This window comes from Lissotriton vulgaris, chromosome 6 (assembly GCF_964263255.1).
Source record: "Lissotriton vulgaris chromosome 6, aLisVul1.2, whole genome shotgun sequence".
Taxonomy (NCBI): domain Eukaryota; kingdom Metazoa; phylum Chordata; class Amphibia; order Caudata; family Salamandridae; genus Lissotriton; species Lissotriton vulgaris.
In genome coordinates this window covers 189,981,414-190,008,977 of record NC_141694.1, presented here as the reverse complement: position 1 = coordinate 190,008,977, position 27,564 = coordinate 189,981,414, and positions in this window count along the sequence as shown.

Here is a 27,564-nt window from a genome sequence, read left to right as displayed (position 1 = left end):
AGCTGAAGTTCATGCGGAAGAAAATCAAGGGTTCGAAGTGCATGGACAGGAACAGATAGACATAGACGGATGTGTTCAGGAGACCGAGCCAGAAACGGTTGAAAATAAAAGACAAGTCCAAAGTATACCTGAACAAGGCCAGCTTAGAAACCAGGCAGAAGAAACTGAAGAAAGACCTGGAACTAGTCAGATAGGCAGGGAAAAAGACACTGACAAAACAGTAGTGCCACAACAGAACGAAAATAAAAGAGCTCGTGAAGAAGGCCAAATTACATCGACAGCTAAAAGGCTCAAGAAGAAAAGTGAACCCAGGTACATAAAGAGACTTAAATTAAGATTGAAAACAGTAGAAGAGAAAATAGAAGATCGAAAAAGAGCTGTCAGTGAAAGACAAAGAGCAGGAGCTCAGCAAAACAGACGCAGTACCAGAGTAAAAAGACAAAACAAAAACTATTGGAGCCCTGAATGGACTTACTTGGTGTTGGAAGAAATTGATGATCTCGGAATAAGTGATAAAAGCGACCAAGATTCGGTTGAGGATCTAAGTCCTGAGGAAGAGGATCCAACCTGAAAGAAAAACTGCAAAAGCCTCTCGTGTTGGGAAACTAAGAGGGGTTGGTAAAGCCACCTGTAAGCAAAAATGTCTGATTCAAATGTTAATGGAAGACCGAGGGGAAATTGTTGTAAAACTTGCTGTAAAATATGCTTATGCAGCGTAGCAATAGTTATAGTAGTATGGATAGGACTAACAGTCTTTATACCTTTTATGATGAGTAAAGATACTAACTTGTACCCTACTAAATCAGTGTCACCAGACACAGAAGTTGTACATACCAAAGAAACACCACGAAGTGTAGAAAGACGTGACAATTCAGTCAGCTTGAGACAAACACGACCTGACTTAGAAGCACCAGATGAGGAAGGACTACATTTTCACAAAATGAGAAACAGATCACATTTGAATGTCTTTGCAAATCTTTTAGTGCATTACGTAGAAGCTATGGAAATAGAAGATTGTTATGTTTGCATGAAGCTACCTACTTCAGTAGCTGAAGGTGTGACCTATCACCATTTACCCCTGACCTATGGAATTTCCTGTAGTATATTAGCAAGCTTGTTCTATAGAAGCACTTTACAGTACTACTATTCAAACACTGACGTGATTTTTTCTGAACTTCCTATTCGGGGAAACCTGAACATTGTACATGTTAGAAGCGAAGTGACTCGTTACATGGGAGAATACTTTCTGACTATAGGTGACATAGATTTAAATGAAGCTCGCAGAGATAATTTGACTTGTTCATTACATGAGCAAGAGAAAATGTTCTTGAAAATAGCAGAAAAGAGAAGGGAGAATTTCCAAAGAAAGGCCAATGATAAGAGACAGAAAACTCCTAAATGGGCTGAAAACATGGAAGGCACCTCAAATGGCGAAGCTAATCCTGCGCTGTTGCTGGACTTTGAACGGAAAGGGAAACTCTGTCTTCATAGAGAAAAGACTAGTTATTATAACAATTTATTCATCGGTTCCAGTGAATGCGAACATAATTACAAGGTAATTGGAGGTTGGGGTTTCAAAAATGGGTCAGAACCTGTGTTTCCCGGAATGTATTATATATGTGGAAACAAGGCTTATTTCAAATTGCCATATCACTGGTATGGAAGCTGCTATTTTGGCATTGTCTTCCCGAAAATATACCATGTGAACAACGCAGCTGGAAGCAATGAAAATACTAATGGCTTAGAACGTAGTAGACGTAAAAGTGTAGGAGAAATTATAGGTGATATATTTAGTGCACTGATACCTGGAGTGGGAGTGGTTCTGAATACTCACCGTATTTGCAAATTGTCTACGGTAGTGGATCGGTTATCAACTGACTCTGCTGCTGGATTCCTGCTGGTCAATACTGAAATGGTTGCGATCAGATCAATGGTTTTACAGAATCGCCTTGCTCTTGATACCTTATTGGCAAAAGAGGGCGGAGTCTGCAGAATGCTGAAGGTGCAACATTGTTGCACTTACATTCCTGATAAAAGTGTAGAAATTAAGAAATATGTACGAAACATAACTAATTTGGAAAAAGAACTCAAACCACTGGAGGTTGATAGTGCCTGGAAGAGACTGACTGATGGTCTCTCCTCTGTAGGTAGTTGGTTTACTAACATAGGTCGCAGTCTTGTGGTGAAAATACTGATGCCAATAGCTGGAATAAGTCTGATTGTGTTCATTATAATGATTTGCTGCAAATGCCAAAAATGCAGAAAGAAGTATACTGTAAATAGGAGGGGAGTGAAACGAAATGTGGATGAGTTGGAGTTAGAGGAATTAAGGAATCAGATTTATAAGAAAGCCAAGAGTTTCCATCCAAATAAGGATGCTGAAAAGAGGCTCAACAACAAATTTGTTGAAATAGAAATGAGTGAGATGTGAGAAAGACGAAGTTGGCATCTGTTTCCATTAATAGTGATGATAGTAAATATCATCAAAGAGGGGATTGATGGAGCAAGGATTCGCACGTAAAGCGACTTGTTCACATTCATGAACCTCGTTAACTTGTAATAGTACTAATCAATCCTGTTTGTCATTAATTTTACACTTTTACAGTACACGCGGGTGTCCCAGAGACGCTTGCCTATGTGTCTATTAATCCTAACAAAGCTTGCGTACTACAGAATGGCTGCTTCGCAGAAATTCAGTCTGCGCATGCGTCGGTCATACCCATGTGATGTGACGCACTAGCAGTTTTGGAGGGATATTTCGCTCATGCGCATTGTAGCTAATATGGCCGCTTGTCTCTAAAACACGCTCTCTGCTTGCCTATGCTCCTTTGCACATCTGTCTATTTCTGCATAACTCTTAACCGCTATAGTTATTATAAAGTAAGGTATGCAGTATAGCTTATCATGGTGTACAGTGTATTCATTTTTTCTATGTTTCTAATTTGTTTTCGCTTACTTTTCATGTACCGCGTATCTGTGGGCCTGGGAGTGGGGAGCTACTCCATCTTTGAAACCCATATCACCCCATTCACGTGATGAGGGAGAAGCCGAATCGCGCAGAAGCAAACCTAAGCCAGCTGGCTTCCGAAGCTGAGATGCGCCTGAGAAAATCCTACTTGTACTGGGAGAAGATTTCGGCTGACCTAAAAAATGATACAATTGTATAAAGTTATGTGTGTCCTATTGTTTTTCACCTTTCTCAAACCATGGGAACTGGAATGTAAGGGGTGGGTATGAAAATGTAATATTCATCATGGGAACACAGAATTTTAGGTGGTGACAATGACCTAACCACCTCTCCTGACCAATCGTAAGTTGGGACCCTGTCACTTGCAACATTTGTGGGTTGTCTAGGGACCCGAAAAGAGTATAACTAGCCTAGTTTTAGATAGAGAAATTGTCCGACTTGTCCGAATAGCTGACCTGTCACTGACTCCACAACTCTATAGGTGATTGATACAGAGGGCTGCGGAGCACTCTGTCCGAATTTTCCACAAACTCCAAGGGGTGGAAATAGTCCTAAGTGCTGGCGGAGCACTTTGCTGGGAGGTTTGAGAACCCAATCGGGGTTACTGGCGGATTCCGTGCAGTGAGGGGGTAGCGCAGGCGTTGCATCCGAAGCTGCAGGTGTTGGTCGTGCCCTTTGGTGAGCCCAGTCCTGACCCAAAGTCCTGAGGTGTATCCTGTCCTGATTTTCCGTGAGCTGTACCTGCTCACCTACTGGCGTCCTAAATCCTTGAGGGTCTTTGTCCTCGTCTTTTCCCGAAGCTGACCCGTGGCCAGGGTTAGTCCTCATTCCTATCCTAGGTAAATATATCAGTGGGTGTCCGTTTACTATCCCTTTCCTTCTTGTTCTTTAATAAAGCCTCTATGCCCATGATATTCTCTCTGTTCTCTCAAATGTCGCATATGCAAACTGTTTAATAGTATGTTCCATTTTTTCCCCTTCCTGTAGGGCATATTGAAACTGTTTTTGCTTGAATAGTGTAATGAACATTATTGATGTTTGGGATCTACGTTTAGGTTAATAGATAGACTAAGATTAGGGTTTGAATCACTTATAGGTTTTTAGTAATTCACTGACTAATGTGTTTTATTCACTGACTAAGGTAATTTAAACTTACCTTCCCTAGTATAAGCCTGAAACTGAATAGCATGTTCCCTGTTACCCTTACCCAGTAGGATTTTCCACTTGCACTCAAATGGTGTTTGCCCTTATCCATAGCTATATTATTGTTGTAATCTTGATCACTGATGTTCTGATTTGCATCAGTCTTATTTTCTTGTCACTTTGAATTTTACTTACTATATAAAAATCCCTAAAACCCCCCAGGTGTCTGTGGTCATTGAAGAATTACAAAGTGTTATTGAATGCATAGAGTATTTTTAGGATTTTCATATCTCCTGTTTACAACTAGCTCCTGATTCATTGTGAGGATATGTACCTGTGGTAAGTCAGGTGCCATGGTAATAGTGTCAAAGAAAACACACACAAAGTACTGATAGTAGTGCGTAAACTTGCCCGACTCACAAAATTGGTGTCATAATCACGTCATGGGCCCAAGTGCGTGAAAATCTGGTAAACTCAGAGCCGGGTGACCTGCGCGCTCTATCACGGACATCTCCACCCAGAAAACATAGTCGAGGCAGAGGTCTCCGGATGTAGTGAATTGCATTTCATAGGACTTTAGTAGTTGTAGAGCAGTACTCAGTGGCGGCTGGCATGTACCGATAGTGGTAAGGCGATAGACACACAAAAAATAGGATAAAATAAAATACACTTTCCTTCTTGGTTTGCTATGTGACGTCCGCCTCGCTCGGGTCTTCTCTCCTTGGGGCAGTCTCTAACGCGGGACACAGCCAGCTCCCCTAACCAATCCTGGTGCTGCTCTTCATGCTGTTAACCAGCATGAGAGAAGTAGCAGGATTGGTGGAGTAAGCCTCACTCAGCGCTCTCAGGAGCCCGGGTGGCCCATGTGGTTTAAAAAGCACATGTCTGGATGGCTGTCGCAAGATGGCCAGCCAAAGAGGCATGCACATTTCATACTTTAGCGCACAGCTCCCTGTGCCTACTCGGCAGCAACGGCCCCGCCCCCTCCCGCCCTGACACTCAGTTGAGGACGGGTTTCTGAAAAATAAAATGGTAATAAATAAACTTTATTGCCATTTAATTTTTCAGCTCTGGGCCTGGTGGAGCTACGCTCCTCCACTCAAATGGAGGAGCCGCCCTGCAATTTGTGAATCCAGCCCAATGTGGGGATCTCGCATCACATATTGTTTCACTCAACTATGTGAATAGCTAAAATACATATTACTTTCACAGTTTATGAAAACACCGACCATATCCCGCCCTCTGTTGAAGCCCTTTTTGAAAGAGCATTCTGGAAGGTACTGTTTCTTTACTTATGCCCTCCGTTCAAATATTCCATGACCGATAACTCCATGAGCCTGACCTCTTGCAATGATGGTGCCTCTCAGGCGCACAACAACTTTGTCTAGGTAGGGCCTTTTCTTTACATTTAGTGGTTCAGGCACCTGTGGTGCCAGCTCACTGGAAGTTAGTGTTTGGTTTTGACAAGCGTTTGTTTTTGCTGGCACGCGCTGCAAAGGCAGCCAATCATTTGGCATGCGATGATTTCCTTTGTTGCCCTCCTGGCTTCCTTCCTTTGGGTCCACTTTAATGAATATTTAGGGGTGGACGATCATTTTATTTCTGCCCTTGGTGGGAACAATGCGAGGAGGGCGTAATGGAAGCTGACAGCTCTGTACTTCGCCACAGCAGCGACGTGTCAGACAAAAGTCTGCGAAAATAAACATCCCGAATGAAAGTGGATTTTTCACGCATTGTTGGCACACTTTCCGATCCCCAGGCAGGTTATCTGAGATGGTAATTGCTGCCAAATTAGAATTTCTTTTGCTACGTACCTTATGAGATTTTTCTTTTTACCTCAGGGGGACGCATCGAATATTTATGGCCTTTTTTAACTTCAACCCAGGCAAAAATCTAAAACAGAGGGGCATGGCACATTATCAATCGCAACTTACTTTAAAATTTAGATCCTTACAAAATTGGCTTTGGTTTGAGAGAACACATTGAAAACTACTGGTTCGGGTCAAATAATAATGTTAATAAACAAATCAAAATTCATAAGAATTTATTTAAGTTGATAAAATACAAGATCTAAAATATGTTCCAGGACCTGATTTGACATTTGTATGTGGGGACCAAATTCACAGTCTGCGTTCTTCACAATCAAAAATTTCCTAATTCACAGTGGGCCATGCGCACATCTGTAAAGCGCATCACCCATGCCCTTCTTGCAACAGCCAAAACGCGGGTCCCATATTCACAAACAAAAAAATATTAAGGGGTGGGCCTGATAAGCAGCGCAAGGTGTGCGTAGCCCGGCCTCCGAAGCATAACAAATTATCTGGCTTTCACTCAATACTGTGTGTTCTGTACGTGCCCGACACTTGTCCATTCACTCAGGGTGGGCTTTAGGGCGGTGCGACCGGTGCGGCCGCACTGGGCGCTGACCTAGAGGGGGAGCACTGACCTCAGGGGGGGCACTTTGTATAACAATAACGTACAATTTAAAAGCACCTGCTGTAGAGTTCCTTGTACGTCTAGCTTTCAAGCAGCAATAGAAATGTTATGATAACTCTCCGTTCCTGCCCCCGTTTTTCCCGCCGCTGCGTCCCCTGCAACCCACAACCAAGCTCGCCCATTCGTCCACTCCCTCCTCCCAGCTGCTCCTCCCTCCCACCTCCCCTTCTTATGGCGGGCGAGCCGCTGGCGCGCCTAAGGCAAGCCCGTCTGTGCCCGTCCGTGCCTGGATCGCGCCAAGCGCCAGAACCCCTGCCCCCCGCGAACAACACAGCACCCGACACCGCTATGATGCCAGCACCCTCCACGCACTCAACAGTTGACGATCACACACCTACTTCCTGGCCGCCCTGAAGCGCACCCAAAGACCCTTCTCCTGCTGGAACTGCAGCTTCACCAGCATCCGATCCACCAAGCCACCCACCGTGAAAGAACGCAACCACCTCAGATGTATTCTTCTCAACACCCGCTCCACCCGCAATCAGGCCGTTGAACTCTGGGACCTACTCGACTCAACCTCCCCAGACGTCGCCTTCTTGACGGAGACCTGGATGAATGCCTCCTTAGCACCCGACATCGCCTTAGCCATCCCAGACAGCTACAAGATCAACCGCAGTGACTGTACCAACAGAACAGGAGGAGGAATCGCCATCCTCCACAGGAACACACTCAGAGTCTCGACTGACGACACCCTCAGCATCGCCGAACACCGTCACTTCCAGATCCACACCGACCCCAACAGCCCCCTTGGAGAAACCCTCGTCTACAGAACCCCAGGACCCCGGCCAAAGTTCAGCGACTCCATCGCTGACTTTGTCAGTACAAACGCCCTCGCCTCCACAGACTACATCCTCCTCGGGGACCTTAACTTCCACCTTGAGAACAACAACGACACCACCTTGATCGCCAACCTCGCCAACCTTGGACTCAGACAGCTCATCACAACACCCACCCACTCTGCCGGCCACACACTTGACCCCATCTTCTCCCCTAGCTCCCTCGTCTCCTTCAGCCACTCACCGAACTTCATTGGATCGACCATCGCTGCATCCACTTCACCTTCCGGAAACCCACCACGCACCACAGCACCCAACAGATCCATCGCTGCTGCTGGAGCAAAGTCATTGAAGACCAGCTAACAACCACCCTCGCCCAAAGCCCTCCCTCCGACCCCACCAACCCCGACACCGCCACCCGCAACCTCAGACAGTGAATCGATGACTGCACCAACACCTTCGTCCTGATCAAGAAACCCTCCAACAAACACATCCCCGAGAAAGCCAGCTGGTTCACCGAGGACCTCCAGGCCGCCAAGCAAACTTACAGAAAACTAGAGAAGAAATGTCATTGTGAACCGACACCGGACAACTACACAGCCCACAAGAATGCCATACGCCACCACCATCACCTCATCAGATCCGCCAAAAGGGCCTCCTTCAAAGACCGCCTAGACGACAACGCACACAACAGCAAAGAGCTCTTCAACATCGTGAAGGAACTCTCCAACCTCAGCTCCATCCAACCTTCGCAAGACCTGTGCGACTCCCTTGCCACCTTCTTCCATCGCAAAATCGGAGACATCCACGACAGCTTCAACGTCACAACCGCCCTGACAGTCACTGAGACCCCGTCCCCACGGCCACCATCTGCACCGATCCCCTGCTCTCCTGGACCAACATAAGCGAAGACGACACCATCAAAATCATGAACACCATCCAGTCCGGATCTCTGTCAGACCCATGCCCACACCACATCTTCAACAAAGTCAGCACCACCATCGCACCCCATCTCCGGAAAGCCATCAACATTTCTTCGACACAGCTACCTTCTCGGAGAGCTGGAAGCACGCCAAGATCAACTCCTTACTCAAAAAACCCAAGGCTGACCCTAAGGACCTCAAGATCTTCCGGCCCATCTCCCTTCTACCGGCGAAGGTCATCGAGAAGACCGTCAACAGACAACTGACCCGCTACCTCGAGGAGAACAGCATCCTGGAACCGTCCCAGTCCGGGTTCCGCCACAACCACAGCACCGAAACTGCCCTCATCACCACCACCGACGACATCAGGGCCCTGCCGGAGAACGGCGAAACTGCGGCCCTCATCCTCCAGGACCTGTCAGCCGCCTTTGGCACTGTCTGCCACCGCATATGCACAGGACTCCACAACGCAGGGATCTGAGACAAGGCCCTGGACTGGACCACCTCGTTTCTCTCCGGCAGAACTCAGAGCGTCCACCTCCCCCTTTCCGCTCCAAAGCCATCAAAATCATCTGCGGCATACCCCAGGGCTCATCCCTCAGCCTGACATTGTTCAACATCTACATGGCACCACTCACCCACGTCGCCCGACTACATGACCTCAACATCATCTCCTACGCTGACGACACCCAGCTGATCCTATCCCTCACCAAGGACCCCTCACCGCCAAAACCAACCTCCACAAAGGAATGAAAGCCGTCGCCGGGTGGATGAAGAACAGCCGCCTGAAGCTAAACTCGGACAAGACAAGAAGTCCTCATCCTCGGCTCCACCGGACCAGCATACCTCAACAGACGACTCACCTTCTACACCCCCAACCGCTAGCTCCGCTCCGCCGACCTCTCCCTCTCCACTGTCCCCCAGATCCGAAGAGCAAGCTCCAGCGGCAGATCATTCTCCCACCTCGCCTCCAAGACCTGGAACACCCTCTCCATCCTCCTACGGCAGACCCAGAACCTGTTAACTTTCAGAAGACTACTCAAGACCTGGCTATTCAAGCAGTAGCAGCATCCACCCCCACCCCAGCGCCTTGAGACCCCCACCGGTGAGTAGTGTGCTTTAAAAATGTTCTGATTGATTGATTGATGAATAATGTTCCTGCTAGAGAGAGATGAGTTTTTTTTTAGTGGTAGTTTTGACTCGCCATAAAGTAACGCAGAGGGTTCATATGCCTGCTGCAAAGAACAGATCTGTATTTTATGTGGATAGCTAAGTGGATTAGTAAAGCTGGTCTTTACCAGCACTTTAAAACAAATGAAATGTATTTGAGAGAGGGGCTATGGAGAGATGAGGGGCACTTTTGTTGGGTGGCAGTGAGGGAATCCGAGAAGGAGGTCAAATGGAGGCTGGGGAGGAGGGACAAAAAAGTTTTTGTTGCACCGGGAGCCACCAGTGCTAAAGCCGGCCCTGTATGCAGTAATTCCTACTGTCAACTTCTGCAGAGGGACCAGGACTTGTTGAGTTTAGCAAGGCTCAGGACCTCCACTCATGTAACTGCTGAAGGACATCTCACAGAGCCAGTATGAATGTGGCTGTCTGTCAAACGCAAAGGTTTGAATTTACTCATAAGCGCTACTTTCAATGGGAGTATACAAGATTGCCAGTTAGCTGCTGAGAAGTGCTGGTACTCTCCCTTTAAAGTTAAGGAAGTGCACACACTGAATGCTTGACACTACCTCGCCATCTGAAGCACTGGGCATAAGAACGGGGTAGCAGTGAAGTAAAGTACCCTAATGTTCATGCAGTTGATGTGCACTGGGTTACGGGACTGTGCAAAATTTTCCGCTTGATCTGTGAGGCCATGAGTGGTATGGAGACACCCAAAACTTTATCATCGTGACAGTGTAGTTGAGCTGTAGAAAAAGCATCATCATCCGGGGCATGGACCAATACAGCATTATTGTAATGCGTATTGTAGTAGCGCTTCTATAGCCCGTGACACATGAGTCTGCACCCAAGTCCTACTGTAACTATATGGCAGCGTGTAACAATCCACTTACCTGAATTCCTGATCCAGTAGACATGATATAATGTTCCACACCTCTCCATTTCCGTGGCTAACCATGCACTAGAGGAATGCAATGGTTAGTGATAGTTCTGGGGAAAGGGGGATGGGGGATGGGATGACAGAGAAAACAGAGACACTCGATATCAGCACTCTGGCCCGTCACTCTGCTGGCATTGTCCTCAACTTGGTTATAGTGTATATCTAAAAGCAAGAATTATATCAGTAAACCCTTAAGTGCTGAGGCATCTCCTCCTAGGGTTGTGCTTTTTTAAATACATATTTGAGGCAGTTCTCGCTTCTACCTTCTAAACTTTTTCCCCACAAAAGGAACCCAGGCCAAATATGCACCCATTTTTGGAGAATAGCCAACATTTTGAATTTTTTTTGTTTGTTTTAAATTGAAGAAACAGTATTGTCTAAAAATGGCATAAGCTTCCTTTGGCCACTACAGCGAGCGGAAATACTAGGTTTCTAGGCGACAGATGTATTGCCGGTATTAGATGGATTCAGGTACCTCGGCGTTTACCTGTCTGCCTCGCAACCCACAGCGTGGGGGAGGAATATTGCCCCTGTGTTGGCATGAGTGAAGGAGGAGATGAAGACGGGTCGCATAAGCCCCTCTCTATCTATGGGAGATCAGCCATATCCAAAATGGTCTCCCTTCCCAGATTGCTCTATCAGCTGCAAAATCATCCATACCCTATCCCACAAAAGTGGTTCAGACAGGTGAATGCAGCTTTGGGACAGTTCCTATGGAATGGGGGCGCCACCCGAGTGGCCCTCGGAACTTGTTATCAGTCCACATACTACGGGGACTCGCCGCGGCAGACATTCATTCCTACTATATAGCTTCGGACCTACTGGTACTCAACGAGTGGTGGTACGGGGACAGAGGGGACCTGGCCTACGCAATGGAACGGTGGCAAATGGGGGACACGATCTTACATTCTATTCTGCACTCTGGTCCTAAGCTCTGAACTTTGCTGCCTGAGACAAAGATGGTCTTAATAAAAACCACCGCAATGGAGCGCACACCGCTAGCCCCTCCTCCGGATCGCCCCTCGGGATTCTGGTACTTGTAGTTCAGTAGTGGATCACCCAGGTGGGTGCAAGTCGGTACTTGTTGGACTGATGAATCTCTAGACCCGATACATGTCCCGGGTTTTTGGGTATCGCCCGAGACATGGCTCGGGTTTCGGGATAACTTCCCTCATCAGTAGAGAAAATGGTTTAGGGGTGGAGGAGAAGGCCGCCAAACAACAGTCAATGGCCTCGATGCCCGAACCGGCAGGCAGGGCAGCATCCAGGAGCCCGTCGGCTCAAAGCTCAAGGGAGCCAATTAGTAAAAACCACCGCAATGGAGCGCACACCGCTAGCCCCTCCTCCGGATCGCCCCTCGGGATTCTGGTACTTGTAGTTCAGTAGTGGATCACCCAGGTGGGTGCAAGTCGGTACTTGTTGGACTGATGAATCTCTAGACCCGATACATGTCCCGGGTTTTTGGGTATCGCCCGAGACATGGCTCGGGTTTCGGGATAACTTCCCTCATCAGTAGAGAAAATGGTTTAGGGGTGGAGGAGAAGGCCGCCAAACAACAGTCAATGGCCTCGATGCCCGAACCGGCACGCAGGGCAGCATCCAGGAGCCCGTCGGCTCAAAGCTCAAGGGAGCCAATTAGTAAAAACCACCGCAATGGAGCGCACACCGCTAGCCCCTCCTCCGGATCGCCCCTCGGGATTCTGGTACTTGTAGTTCAGTAGTGGATCACCCAGGTGGGTGCAAGTCGGTACTTGTTGGACTGATGAATCTCTAGACCCGATACATGTCCCGGGTTTTTGGGTATCGCCCGAGACATGGCTCGGGTTTCGGGATAACTTCCCTCATCAGTAGAGAAAATGGTTTAGGGGTGGAGGAGAAGGCCGCCAAACAACAGTCAATGGCCTCGATGCCCGAACCGGCACGCAGGGCAGCATCCAGGAGCCCGTCGGCTCAAAGCTCAAGGGAGCCAATTAGTAAAAACCACCGCAATGGAGCGCACACCGCTAGCCCCTCCTCCGGATCGCCCCTCGGGATTCTGGTACTTGTAGTTCAGTAGTGGATCACCCAGGTGGGTGCAAGTCGGTACTTGTTGGACTGATGAATCTCTAGACCCGATACATGTCCCGGGTTTTTGGGTATCGCCCGAGACATGGCTCGGGTTTCGGGATAACTTCCCTCTGAAGGACTGGGTTCTTTGGACCCAGCGGTGCCAGGGCACAACACCTGAAACCTTCGTGGGTAACCTGCTCCGGCGTACAAATCACAGAGACACGGGACACTTCCTTCGGCGTCAAAGAGTCAAGGTTTATTTACTGCAGGGAACACAGAAGTCACAAGAAGTACATCGAGTGTAGTTCGGGGAGACTGCTTCAAATTGTATTTGTGGATCGCTCCTTTTATACAGTTTCTACCCATAGGATAACATGATACACAATAGTTTACAACCTGGTTCCCACAAGTCGCTCTCAGAGGGGTCGCTTAGATCACTTTGAAACACACAAGATCCGGAACATAAGTGCGGAAACATTTGGCGGTTCCCAACTGTAAAAACCCATCTTCCCACCATTAGCAAATTCCAATCAGCAGTAAAGTAGATTGAAACAGGAACGAAGACAGGTGCAGAGGAAGACGGAAACAGTGGGGAGATCGGAAAGGGTGTAAAAGGGGAGTGTCGAGAAACACGAGATACAGGCATCAAAGGGACGTGCCTAATGAGATGCACGGCTGAGACAATAAGCCCGTGCGGCAAGATGAGCCTCGAGCGGCGCCATCTGTCTTACAGTAGCATCCCCCTCGTCATAAAGACACTTTCAAAGAACATGTGTCTTCCGCAAATATCTTGGAAGTCCCAGGGTCGCGAAGCGGACAGCGTCCGTTCGCTGGCTACTTGAGGGCAAGAGACAAAATGGATGCCGTATCTAAGATGGAACCCGTGGGTACAGATGACAAACCCACATAACAAACGAACGGTTTAAGTTAGCACAGCGAAACTGCGCACACTTGCTAAACTCGTCATTTGCGGTTCATAGATACTAGACTCGACCATATTCGTGTGAGTCGAAAACACCACTTACAATTGTCACGGAACCTCACCTCATCAGTAGAGAAAATGGTTTAGGGGTGGAGGAGAAGGCCGCCAAACAACAGTCAATGGCCTCGATGCCCGAACCGGCACGCAGGGCAGCATCCAGGAGCCCGTCGGCTCAAAGCTCAAGGGAGCCAATTAGTAAAAACCACCGCAATGGAGCGCACACCGCTAGCCCCTCCTCCGGATCGCCCCTCGGGATTCTGGTACTTGTAGTTCAGTAGTGGATCACCCAGGTGGGTGCAAGTCGGTACTTGTTGGACTGATGAATCTCTAGACCCGATACATGTCCCGGGTTTTTGGGTATCGCCCGAGACATGGCTCGGGTTTCGGGATAACTTCCCTCATCAGTAGAGAAAATGGTTTAGGGGTGGAGGAGAAGGCCGCCAAACAACAGTCAATGGCCTCGATGCCTGAAACGGCACGCAGGGCAGCATCCAGGAGCCCGTCGGCTCAAAGCTCAAGGGAGCCAATTAGTAAAAACCACCGCAATGGAGCGCACACCGCTGGCCCCTCCTCCGGATCGCCCCTCGGGATTCTGGTACTTGTAGTTCAGTAGTGGATCACCCAGGTGGGTGCAAGTCGGTACTTGTTGGACTGATGAATCTCTAGACCCGATACATGTCCCGGGTTTTTGGGTATCGCCCGAGACATGGCTCGGGTTTCGGGATAACTTCCCTCATCAGTAGAGAAAATGGTTTAGGGGTTGAGGAGAAGGCCGCCAAACAACAGTCAATGGCCTCGATGCCCGAACCGGCACGCAGGGCAGCATCCAGGAGCCCGTCGGCTCAAAGCTCAAGGGAGCCAATTAGTAAAAACCACCGCAATGGAGCGCACACCGCTAGCCCCTCCTCCGGATCGCCCCTCGGGATTCTGGTACTTGTAGTTCAGTAGTGGAGGAGGAGGGGCTAGCGGTGTGCGCTCCATTGCGGTGGTTTTTACTAATTGGCTCCCTTGAGCTTTGAGCCGACGGGCTCCTGGATGCTGCCCTGCGTGCCGGTTCGGGCATCGAGGCCATTGACTGTTGTTTGGCGGCCTTCTCCTCCACCCCTAAACCATTTTCTCTACTGGGAGCCCGTCGGCTCAAAGCTCAAGGGAGCCAATTAGTAAAAACCACCGCAATGGAGCGCACACCGCTAGCCCCTCGGAGGAGGGGCTAGCGGTGTGCGCTCCATTGCGGTGGTTTTTACTAATTGGCTCCCTTGAGCTTTGAGCCGACGGGCTCCTGGATGCTGCCCTGCGTGCCGGTTCGGGCATCGAGGCCATTGACTGTTGTTTGGCGGCCTTCTCCTCCACCCCTAAACCATTTTCTCTACTGATGAGGGAAGTTATCCCGAAACCCGAGCCATGTCTCGGGCGATACCCAAAAACCCGGGACATGTATCGGGTCTAGAGATTCATCAGTCCAACAAGTACCGACTTGCACCCACCTGGGTGATCCACTACTGAACTACAAGTACCAGAATCCCGAGGGGCGATCCGGAGGAGGGGCTAGCGGTGTGCGCTCCATTGCGGTGGTTTTTACAAAGATGGTCTTAAGGCTGTGGAAGCAATCCCTTCGTAAAATGGGATTGGGATGGTAGGACAGATTAACTGGGGAGACTCCGCTGTTGCGAAATGGGAGATTACAACAGTTGGCTACGCTAGTGCGATTTTGGGGCTTGGATAATATAGGAATTTCTACATTGGGAGATGTTATGAGATGCTCAACACTGAAGTCATTCCAGGACCTTACAAAATAATTTAATATGCCTCGATCCCAGTTCTTCAGATATCTTCAATTTAGACACGCCATCTCCCCTAGCATTGCTGGGTTAGATGCCCTTCCCAAGTTCAACCTAATTGAAGCGAAGGTGTTCATGGGGGACCTAAGGGAACACAAAATTTCTAAAATATATCAGTCCTTGGTGATGAATAGCCCCACTACACTAGACAAGCTGAGAGAAGCAGGGACACTATACCTGGGCCAGTTAGACGGGGATGACTGGGCAGAGGCTTTGGCTTCCCCAAGGGGTGTGGCGATAGCTACTAGATTGCGCCTGATACAGTTCAAATATCTGCATCGGTTCTACTATACAAGGTAGAGACTGTGGAGGACGGGACTGGTGGCATCGCCGGAGTGTCTGCGATGCGGTCACATGGAGGGTTTCCTTATACAGACAATATGGCACTGCCCGGTAATTGCTACGTTTTGGCAGGGGGTTGTGGCGTGCCTTTCGGAGGTAATGGGCTGGGATGTCCAGCTGTCACAGAGACTACACTTTATGGAGGGTATTGGAGGTAATCTGTATAAACGCCACCTGGTACTGCTGGGGCTTACTCTGGCTAAGAGGGATATCGCAAAAATGTGGAAGGCATCAGCCTGGAAAAAGGGTCTGGAATTTTGTATGGGCATGTTTTTAAGGCTAGGGGGTGCCTGCAGAAGCACTTGAAAATTTGGGAAAAATGGGCCGAGTACCGGGCCTTTGGTTGGAGCCTATTGGTCCAGAGGGGATTGATGCTTTGACATGGATACCAGGGGGTGGGCGGGACGGTAGGACGTGTGAGGAGATACTATGTGGTTCAATTGGGTTGGTGGGGCAGCTTCAAAGTTATGGGACATGGTTTGGTTGCAGCACATGGGGGAGATTTCGCAATGCTAAAAGTTTATTGTTATGTACGTTTCTAAAATATGACAATTGTATACGAGATGTCAACATCACTACAACGTTGTTTGTTATTTGTCAACAGCTTCCTTGGATGGGGAGCTCCGACCGTGATGCAACAATTGATATAATAAAATATGTTTATTAAAATAAAATGGCATCAGCAAAAGAATTGCTGTGCATAGGGTGCCCTCTTCCCTGCATTCAGAAACCAGCAGGGTTGAAAAAGAGTAATTTTTGCAACATTCTAAGCAGTATTAATGTTTCTTATTTTGTGGTTTTTCCACCTACCTGAAGTTTGTAGGGGTTGGGGAGGAAGTGGGAAACCTACGGGTGAACCCAGAAAGCTGATTACCTCAGTTTCAGCTGTCATTGGTTCAAAAATATTGTGAGAGTTCTGGGGCTTCATGGGAAATGAATGTAGCTCTGAATTTATGTTCAGGTGCCTATGCCTAGCACGTCCTCTAAAGATGCATAGGCTTTCACCAAGCAGCACCAATGTTGCATGTGCATTGCCTGCCTTCGTTCTCTGGACTGAGTACAGCCCTTGTGAGTTCAAACAATTATGATCAGCTGCCTTGCAAGTGTTGCCTTGAGCCTTTGGCAAAGATCATGACTCAGAATCCCTAAGAAAAAAATGGACTTTTTGTGCTCTTCTGAAGGGAAGAAAGTTGATCTTTATTCCTCATTTCCAGTTGGAGAGCTTACCTCAATGAACAAGCCATACTTAGAAATGCTCTCCCACCCGTTTTTTTCCTGAAGGTTCTTGGTGGACCTAATGTTTCTTGCCAGCAGATCCTAACTTTCTGTATATCTAAACAATTTCCTCTTCCATTTTAGATATAACCCGATGTTTCACACAAGTCTATTTCAAATACCCCTTAATTCTATTTCAGAAATAAACTGCATGTTTTGGACTTGGCCCTTTTTGCAGGGTTATCTCCAAACATTTAGCTTCTTCCTCCTGTTTTTCCGTCGTGTATTTGTAGCTGTAGAACTCTGGGAACTTTACCACTGCTAATCAGTGCTAAGGTGCATATGCTCTCTGTGTAAATTGTGAACATAATTGGTGATCCATGATTGGCATATTTGATTTACAGGTAAATCCCTAGTAAAGTGCCCTGAGTGTGCCAGGGCCTTTTAATCAAATACTACTAGTGGGCCTGCAGCACTGATTGTGCCACCCACTTGAGTAGCCCCGAAAAGGTATCTCAAACCTGCCACTGAAGTGTCTGCGCACAGTTTTAAACTGCCATGTTGACCTGGCAAGTGCCAGGCCCTAAACCTTCCCTTTTCGTACATGTAAGGCATGGCCCAAAGTAAAGCTAGAACAAGTACTGGTGTGTGTTACATGTCCTGATAGTGAAATACTGCCAATTTCGTTTTTCACTATTGAAAGGCAATCTAACCCATGGGAAAGAATGGGAGATACTTTGTAACATCTTACAAGTATAACTTCCCATTGAGAAAAGATAGAAGAATAATGTTTAGACTTTCTGAACTCAGGATTTAATAACACATCTTTTAGGAAAGATGGTTTTTAAATTGTGCGTTTGAAAAGACCTTAAACCCCAAAAATGTAGATCACTTCTGGACTCAAGAGGAACCTTTGCCAAGGAGAAGACCTGGAGAGCTGTAAGAAGGAGTACTGCCCCTTTGATGGGTGTGGTTTGCTGGGTTGGCATGCAGTTGCTGCTTCTGCCAAAGAGAGGACAAAGACTGGAACTTTGCTGTGAACCTGCTTGAAAAAAAATCTCCAAGGGCTTGTGTGTGCTTGCCTCCTGTTCTGAAGTCTTAGGGTCACCACAACCTCACCTGCAACCCACTGACCAGCAGCTGGACTCCTCTGTGGACTCCTGCATTCAAAAGAGTGCCAATCCTCGTTCCTGGGCCCTTAGAATTGTGTGCTTGGTGTTGCATAACAAGAAGAACAACTTCAAAGCCGTCAGCGACACCACCAGTGATGCCGCGACCTGCACAGGGGGCACACCTTGTGAAGTGCATGACGCACCACCATGGCTGCACAGCAGCTCTGACACCCTTCGACGCCTGCAGTTATCGTCCTTCCCAACACCAGTACTTGCACCAACACCGTCCCCGCCAGCTGCAGCCTCCCGTTATCACAGAGCCGATAATAGATGAGGGTGACTTCACAAACTCTTCAACGTCGCATCGCCTCACCAGAACCGACGCCTCACCGCTGCTGCCACTTAAATTCCCTGTACTGGACTCGACGCCTCACCTCCTCAATGCCTTGCCTTCTTTGTGGCAGAAAGGAACCAGCTTCTCATCGACACCGACCCCTCACCTCCAGGCATCGTTTGTTGACTTTATATCCAAGGCACTGTTGTTTGGGGGTCCGAGTGACTCCGTGTCCGACGCCACGCACCTTGGATTTTGGATTTATGCTTGTCACGATGTCGTAATAGCCCCAGGTGGAGCTATTTGTTTCTACCAGTGCTATTTTTGGAAGTAACTGTTCTAAAAGTCATATTTCTGATACATGTATGGTGGATTTTTATATTTTTGGTCTTGTTTGGTTTAGTTAAAGATACTTTAATTTCTAAACTGTTGTGGTGTCCATTTGTCGTGTTTTCATTGTGCTACTGTGTATTTGGAGTACAAATACTTTACACATTGCCTTTGGTAAAAGCTTGTCTGCTCATGCCATGCTACTAGGGGTTGAGCCGGGGTTATCTAAAGTGTGTAACTCCCTTACCCTGACTAGAAACAAGGTCACCTACTTGGACAAAGGTGCCTACATCTGCCAATGAGAGACCCCCATTTCTAATACAGCACCCATCTGCCACACTGTAAATCAGGCCCTCAGTACAGCTGGAACTGAGCTACAACTTTTGGTGTGAGGAAATATTTTAACACATAAGAGAATAAACCTCTCCCCTGCTGTGCAGAATCACGTAAACGCTAACCGGTGCCATTTTAATTGTTATTTGGCAGAAATCCCTATTCCTGTTAACTTTCTAATAAAATGTATAATTATGAAAACTGTGGATAAGAGTGGCAGCCCTCTATTTTGTAAGTCGATAAATATTATATTCATAATTAATCTGGAACGCTAGAGAGACTAATAGGCTGCACCTCAAATTTAATTGGCTAGTCTTTCATTTAAGCACAACTACAGCATTCATCGTCACCCAGGAGATCGGATGTTCTTAGTCTGCATGGCACAACAAGGAGCATTCACTTGTGTGCAATTACTGGGCATTAAACTACTTTGCGTCTTGTATACTGGGGCAGCACAATCCTACAATGTTCCTATTTTTAAAAATAAAAATATTAAGTTATCTTCTTCAAAATACAAGTCAAAAGAAAATCTGGCTGCAAATAGCAATCTAATATTAGGGTAACACTTTTAAATGTGCATTCTTTTGCGTTTTTGGAAGCTGGAGTTAGGGTACGTAGGTCATGGAAAAATCAGGCAACATTACTGTTTTATTCCATTTTTTATAAGTGTCTAATTAGGTCGACATTCAATCCACGCAATAATTAAAAACTGGCAGACCAGCTCTAAATCTGTAATTAACACAATTTTGGACCCAAACCTACTAGTCCGACTGAACAAATGCAAATTTAATTTGTAGAGCTAAATTTCATTTAGGTATAGAAAAGTGTACCTTAGTTCACATTCAAAAGGGATTCTATCTATTCAATATTCTGAAAAGGCCAATTTCGTCATTTAGGAAGAAAGTAACAAGTTAGCCAGTCTAATATATATTTTCACTTTTTTAGGGGTTTTGTACAGCGCTGCAAGCCACTGAAGATTGCCTCATAGCGCTACGTGTCAGATAAAGGAGTACAGAGATACACAGGATTTTAAATGCTGACAAGGATGTCATCTTAATAGAATGATCTGAAATGAAGACATTAAAGCCTTGTGAAAAATCAGTATATGGGGCTCGTATGATAAGGTTTATTCTAGGCGCCTGATGAAATCAATATATGGAATCCCTCACAGCCAAAGTTCAGTTTGAGAGTGCTGCTGGACTTTAGGACCGGCTTTTTGGTATGTCAGATGGATAACTCTAGGCTTTAATAAGTTTCTGCCCCCTGTGAACTATGCGTACAGGATGTATGTCGTTACAACGCATACTTTTACAACGCATACCTTTACAACACATTCTTTATACCGCAACATCTATTACAACGCATTCCATTTCAACGCATGCCATTACAACAAATTCTTTGAAACTACCTTTACAACTCATTCCACTACAATGCATACTACATTTACAACGCATACCATTACAACGCATATCATTACATCGCATGTATGGTAAGTATTGGATAGTGTAGGGGTAAAAATTACTATTCTAACTCCAGTGGGGTGCAACAGTTGGGTAAGTGTTGGATAGTGTAGGGGTAAAAATTACTATTCTAACTCCAGGGGGTGCAACATTAGGGTAAGTATTGGATAGTGTAGGGGTAAAAATTACTATTCTAACTCCAGGGGGTGCAACAGTAGGGTAAGTGTTGGATAGTGTAGGTATGCGTTGTATTGGTATGCGTTGTAATGACTGCGTTGTAATGATATGCGTTGTAGTGGTATGCGTTGTAGTGACATGCGTTGTAATGGTTGCGTTGTAATGGCATGCGTTGTAATGGATGTTGCGTTGTAAAAGTTTTGTTGTAAAGGTAGTGCGTTGTAAAAGTTGCGTTGTAAGTGTTGTTTCCCATGCGTACAGCAACAGCATGCGATGGACAATGTTCCCTTTGCCTGAGGTGCAAGTTCAACTATCAGTCGTCACTTAACTCAGTCTAGGCTCCTACTAATAAAAGCTCATGGAAGGAACACAAACTAACACTATTCAGGCAGCTATGTATTATAATATTATATACATATACTGGAACCTGTTAGTGGTGTTTCGAAAGTGATCAAGCATGTAGAAAGACTCCATGGCCAGATGTACTAAGGGTTTCAGATTTCACAAACCGAATAATTCAGTAAATCTGAGGGTTTGCAAACCCTAAACCCTCGGTCTAATGTACTAAAGCCATTTAGAGATTTGGGGCCACACATATGTACCTTTTTTAAGGTCACAAATGGCCCAAATGCGACCGGAAAAAGGCTATCCCGAAGTACCAAACCCTATTTTGCGATTCGGTAACCTATTACGCAAAACTGGGTTAGTGATCCGCTATTAGGAAGGGTCTTGTTTAGGGTGTTCCATCCTAAAAGTGAATCGCATCGGTATGTAGGAATGGTTTGTGACCAAAATGCGGTCGCGAAACATGCACCTTTTGCCACCTATTTCAAGTAGGTGGTAACCCATTCGCAAATGGGGGACCCCTTCTCCTTTGTGAATGTTTGCAAAAACGTTTTTTTAAGAGGATGCAGGTACGGACCACTGCCTACTCTTAAAAAAATGGAAAGAAAACTTTTATTTTATTTTCTAAACCCGACCCGTTCTCTTTTAAGGAAAACGGGCTGCATTAAAAAAAAAAGAGTGCTTTATTTAAAAGCAATCACGGACCTGGTGGTCTGCTGACCCCAGCAGGCCACCATCCCCTTGATTTTAGCGATTCCTAGGGGGTCGCAAATTGCAACCTACCTTATTAATATTAATGAGGCAGGTCAATTTGTGACCCCCTACGAATCGCTATATGAAACGCTTGAAGTTTCATACATTTGTAATAGCTATGACCTAATTATGATTTGCAGAAAATCACAATTAGGTCATTTCTATTATAAATGTTGATACATGTGACCCATAGAAACGTTTTTCAGAATCGCTAAATAGGTTTAAAAAAGGATAACAAATTGAAATTTACACTGGCCTGTTTAGGTTGTCCTTTCCAAATTGCGATTCGGTATCATATGTATCAATTGTCTGCAAGCATAATTCAAGTAAAAGAACATTGAAAAGTTGGTGTGGTAACATATTCGCAAAAGGCGAGGGGTCCCTTTGAGCCACTCAGTGAATTGTGGAACAAAGTTTGTAGGTGAGTAGGCAGTGGTCCATGGGACCACTGCCAACTCCCCCAAAAAACCTAAAAAAAAAAAAAAAAAGGAAAATTACAAGCAAGCATGTACCTTTAAAATAATCATGCTGCTTTAAAAAAACAAAAAGCTTTATTTAAATGCAATCGCTGCCATGGTGATCTGCTGACAGGCCACCGTCCCTATATTTTGTTGTTGTTAGTTTATTAAAGTTAAGTGCGATCATACAGAAACTGAGTCCCCGCAACTAGGGTGACATGGCATGAAAGGAACACAAATCAACCATGAGGTCATCTACAACAGGGCATGCAGCTACTGAAATAGGCTTTTGCTATGGTCATCTAAGCACAGCATAGTACAATCTCTAAGCAGGGTATGAAGGACAGTCAGGACCCCAGGACACCCAAGTGTGGACATATAAAAAGCATTCCGGAGGGGTATCAGTCGAGAAGGGACCACGGGTGTTGATGTCAGTGTCAAGCCAGCCGCAGTCTCGGCCACCTGCACCGTTGTGTTAAGTGAGAACATCTGCAGTGGGTTCCAAAATGCCTGCATCGTTGAGTAGTCCAGGTCTAGCTGTACCTTGTCTTTCAACCATTTATTTATCATAAGCGCTTGATCTCTTCCCCCAAACACAGGGCACCCACCACTTCGCCATCAACAGAGCAACTGACGCGAAGCACCGCATGTTCTTTTGCACTGCAATGGTACACCCAAGAGAGCCATCTTTCGAGACAGCTGTATTGCCACACCAGTCATGCCTGAGGGCCTGGTGAACACCAGTATTCTCCAACCCATGCACAACCCCAGGCAAGGTGCATGAAGTCCGCAACCAAGGCCCTACAGCAATGGCAAGGATAATCACCCCCCTTCACACTTGGCCTTCTTCAGGGGGGTATGATATAGCTGATGCAGACACTTAAAATGTATGAGGTGGAGTATGCTGTTTGGAGACAGCTCACCTATTTACTCACAACAATACTTCCATTCCTTTTCTGTAAACCTCATCCCCAGGTCCCTCTCCCAGTGTTTTCTATCAGTGGGTTACATAGTGGGGCTTGCATTTGTATGGTATTGTAGAGTGTTATCACTATATGTGTGTTAGATGGAGTGATAATGAGCACCCCTAGCACCCTACAGGCAGGCAGTTCCTCTGGAAAGGAGGGAAAGAGGGTCCTCCACAGGGCTCGTAGTCTGCAATATACTAGTGTGCCCATCGCCGAATAGGTTGCCTCTCCTCTTCAACTGGGCAGTACCTGTTATGTTATGTTAAAAACAATTTATAAAGCGCGTGTACACCAAGCGGTTTCTTGGCGCTAAACCTGTCTGGAAAAGGTCCCCAATTTTCTTCACCCCGTAGGCCCAGCAGCCTGCGTAACACCAAATGTTCTTGGGATAGCTGAAAAAGTTTGTAGTGTCGTAAGGATTCGTCTGAAGAATATAATATTGGATGCGCTAATCGTCTGCACAGCCTGTTCCAGACCCACAACTCACAGCCCACTGTGTAAGCCTCTGTACGGTTAATTCTTGGGGTCGCACTACCATTGATCATAACATGTGAGGGTGTGCCGCATCGCTCTCCACTGCCACATGCGCCTATCTAATGCTGTGGATGAGAACTAATTATGAGTGAACTGTGCTTGTACTCAGTTGTAATACAATTCAAAGTCAAGGGTACCCATTCTGACTTGTCCGTATGGCATGGTCAGTACCTTCCAGCAGATCCTAGGCTGTTTTCCTGCCAAGGGAAAAGTTATTATGTGGGATTTGAGTGTCTTGAAGATCTTTTGCATCAGCATAATAGGAATGTTATTGAATAAATAGAGTAGTTTAGGTAGAAGAACCAGAGCCGGCTTGCGAAAGTAGAGTTTGATGTCATATGTGTAAAAGAGATACACCTGGGTTCTGCTTCATGAAACACAGCATCCTCGTGGCTGCAGCTACCTAATTGCACACACCAGGGGCTCAGGCGCCAGGGCATACAAGAGAGGAGAGAGCAGGCAGCCCTGTTGCGTGACCCTATTGATCTACAAAGGAGCCAACACTAAAATGTTGAGTCTGACCCGGGCCGTGGGTTTTACCAGCTTATGAAGCTAGGGGGGAATTCCATCCTTGAGAGAACAGCAGTAAGAAAATCCCACTCTAGAGATCGAATGCTTTAGTTGTGTCCAGCAAGAACTCCACTGCGGTCAGGTCCGTGTTTAGCTAGTGCAATGCCGCAAAGAGGGTACTGTCAGGGCTAGGGTGGCCTGTGGTCTAGGGCCCGCCCCACTCAACATTCGGGGGTACCCCTGTGGCAAAATGCATCAGTCATCGTTGGGAGGGCGTTGGTGGTTGTTGTGTTCTAAGCCTGCTTGTCCATCTGTCTTGCATCCTTGTTAGATTAGCTGTGCAGGTTGCCTGTCCTTTAACTGCTGTCTACTGCCGTTCCGCCTAATGCGTGAGGTTTGGCATGTGGAAAGCGTCCGCCTAATGCGTGAGCTTTAGTAGCCTGCGTCCGCCTAATGCGTGAGCTTTGGTAGCCTGGTCGCATACGTGAGCGCCGTAGGCACGTTAACTTACGCGACCGCGCCCTGTCTCCTGTGCTCACTATTCTGGTCGTTTCTGGGGAGTGGCTGTGGTCTCTTCTTGCTCCCTCTCCTGATTTATGCAGATCCAGCTGTTTGGAGTAGGAATTCACCGGAGGCCTTTGGAGATCGTTCTCAGGGGGCGTGGCAGGTTCCAGCTTGCTCCGAGTTCAAGATTCCTGAATAGAAGAGTCGTTTTGAGGATTCAGAGGGGACGTCTTGTCCTTCAGAGAAGTAGAGTAGGTCGTACTCTACAGGTAGGAAATATCAAGTCACAGCTCTTGGCGCAAAACGTTGAAGTTTACTTTCTTGGTTTAAAGGTGTTAAATCAGGCTGCTAATTTAAAAGGGAATATTTAAAAGCACAGAAAGTCTGAATCTTTAACGTATTTTTTCTTTTGAACTGTGATAAGCATCTCATTGCTGGCAAGAGATGTTTAATGTTTTCTGAGAAGCGCAAAGCTAATGAAAGTGCGTGAATTCATTTCTATCACAGATTATCTGGGCGCAATTCGTTCTTGTGATTGTTTTTGGGTGAAAAGGCCAAAAGGTGTTTTTAGCTGTAGCTCATGTGAAAGACAACAGTGTGATATTTTATTGGGTTGCTCTTCAAACTTTGGTAAAGAAGTCTATTTACCAAAGTGTGGTTTTTTTTCTTTAATTGGAGAATCTGTCGCAATTCACAAGAGAAAAGAGAATAACAACATTGTGAAAAGAATGCGTTTAATGACTTTGTTTTTAATTACAAGAAGTTGATTGAATTCTTAGAGAGTTTGATTAAAGGCTTGAGTTCTAGAGAATTCTCAGTCTTGGTTCTAAGGTCTATAGTTCAACTTTGGATTACGGAATATTTGGTTACTAACTTTTCCTTTTCAGATCTCCTTCCCTGCTGTCCCCTTCCTAATTCCCTTTTCCCCCCTGCTTGATCACTCCGAGATTCTGTGTAATAATTACATTCGGAATTGGAGGTATCGAGAGGTGGGTCCTTATTACTTCACGACAGACCCTGAGGAAGACGTCGCCTTGACAGAATAGTGAGCCCACGAATTATTTTCCTCCTGGTCTGTACGTGAAGTCATAATGACCACCATCAATGATATAATGTCAGCAATCATGCGTATGCAAGCAGACTTAAAGGAAACCATGAATGCAACTGCTTTGTTAGCAGCTAAGGTAGACAATATTCAATTACAGAGTACTCCTCTTCCTGAAGAGGTTCAAGAAACTGGTGCTAGCAGGGGAAATACGAATATAGCTGTTACAGTGCCCCCCAGATTCCTTTAGCAGCTCCTGAACGTTTTTCTGGGGACCCTTCTAAGGTGCAAATCTTTTTGACCCAGATTGAATTGCATTTTGCTTGTAGACCAGCTGCGTTTCCAACCCCACAGTCTAAAATTGCATTTTTAATTTCCTATTTGACCGGAGATGCCGCAAACTGGGCAGTTCCTTTGGTCAGACAAGATGACACCTTGTTATACAACTGGAAACGATTTGTGGAAGAATTTGAAAAGGTTTTCGATCGCCGAACTGTAACTTTATCTGCAGATCGAGAACTACTTCAGTTGAAACAAGGTAATAGGGACCTAGTTTCTTATTTGTCTCACTTCAACAGATTGATCGCTGAAACTTCTTGGCCAGAGGAAAAAAAGAGCCTCCCTCTTTTATCAAGGTTTAAAAGACGATCTAAAAGATGTTTTGGCACAAATTGATCCTCAACCAGTAATTTGTTCTGAATTGATTAATCTAACGCTGCGTTTAGATCACAGACTCTCTGAACGAAGATCAGATAAAAAAAGAACAGACAAACCTAATTGGAGATCTGAAGGTAAATCCAGGCCTCAATTCACAAACCCTGAAACTGGTTCGGAGCCAATGGAAATAGGAACTTTAAGACAACCATTGTCAAAAGAGGAAAAAGACAATCGTCGAAAGAATGGACAATGCCTTTATTGTGGTCGAAAAGGTCACTTCGTGAAGGACTGTTTAACTAAGCCTAAAGGAAGATTTCCTAACTCTAGTAAGTCAGCAGCTCTGGAAAAAACAGATCAAAAGTCGGAAAACTAACTGGCCCAAGATGTTTGAAGGGAGATCTCTTGGGAACCATTGCCTTCCCTACTGTGAACTCATGTGTCTCTAACTACAAAGCACATTTTAGATTAGCCGTACAAATCAGGTTAATTCGTGAAACATGCCAAATGGAAGTTTTAGTTGATTCTGGAGCTACAGGAAATTTTGTAGATTTAGAAACTGCCCAACGCCTAGGAATCATCTGCGAGCAAAAGGAGACTCCAGAAATTGTCCAAGCAGTGGATGGAAAAATTCTAGCTGGAGGGCCAGTAACCATGCAAACTTCTAAGGTCGTTATGTTCTGTGAAGATGCTAAGCAACAAATACATAAGGAGGAGCTTCAATTTGATGTTATCCAAGCACCTCAGTATGGTTTTATTCTTGGAATTCCTTGGCTTTGTTTACACAATCCAACCATAGATTGGCGGAAGAGAGAACTGGTTTTTCTGTCTGACTTTTGCCATTCTTCTTGTCTAAACGCCTCAAAACCAACTCTAAGTCAATTGGCCACAGCAGAAGAAAAAGAAACATTTTTGCCTAAAATTTACAAGGAATTCGCAGAGGTCTTCAGCGAAGCTAAGGCAGCCCTCCTTCCTCCTCATCGTAGCTATGACTGCCAAATTGATCTTGTACCAGGTTCTAGTGTTCCAAATTGTCGCATCTATGCTCTGTCTGAAAAAGAGAACCAACATTTAAGACAGTATCTTGACCAATATTTAGAGAATGGGTTCATCCGCCCCTCCAAGTCTCCGGCAGCGTCTCCTTTGTTCTTCATTCCGAAAGCAAATGGGGAATTGAGGACTTGCATCGATTATAGGGCGTTGAATAA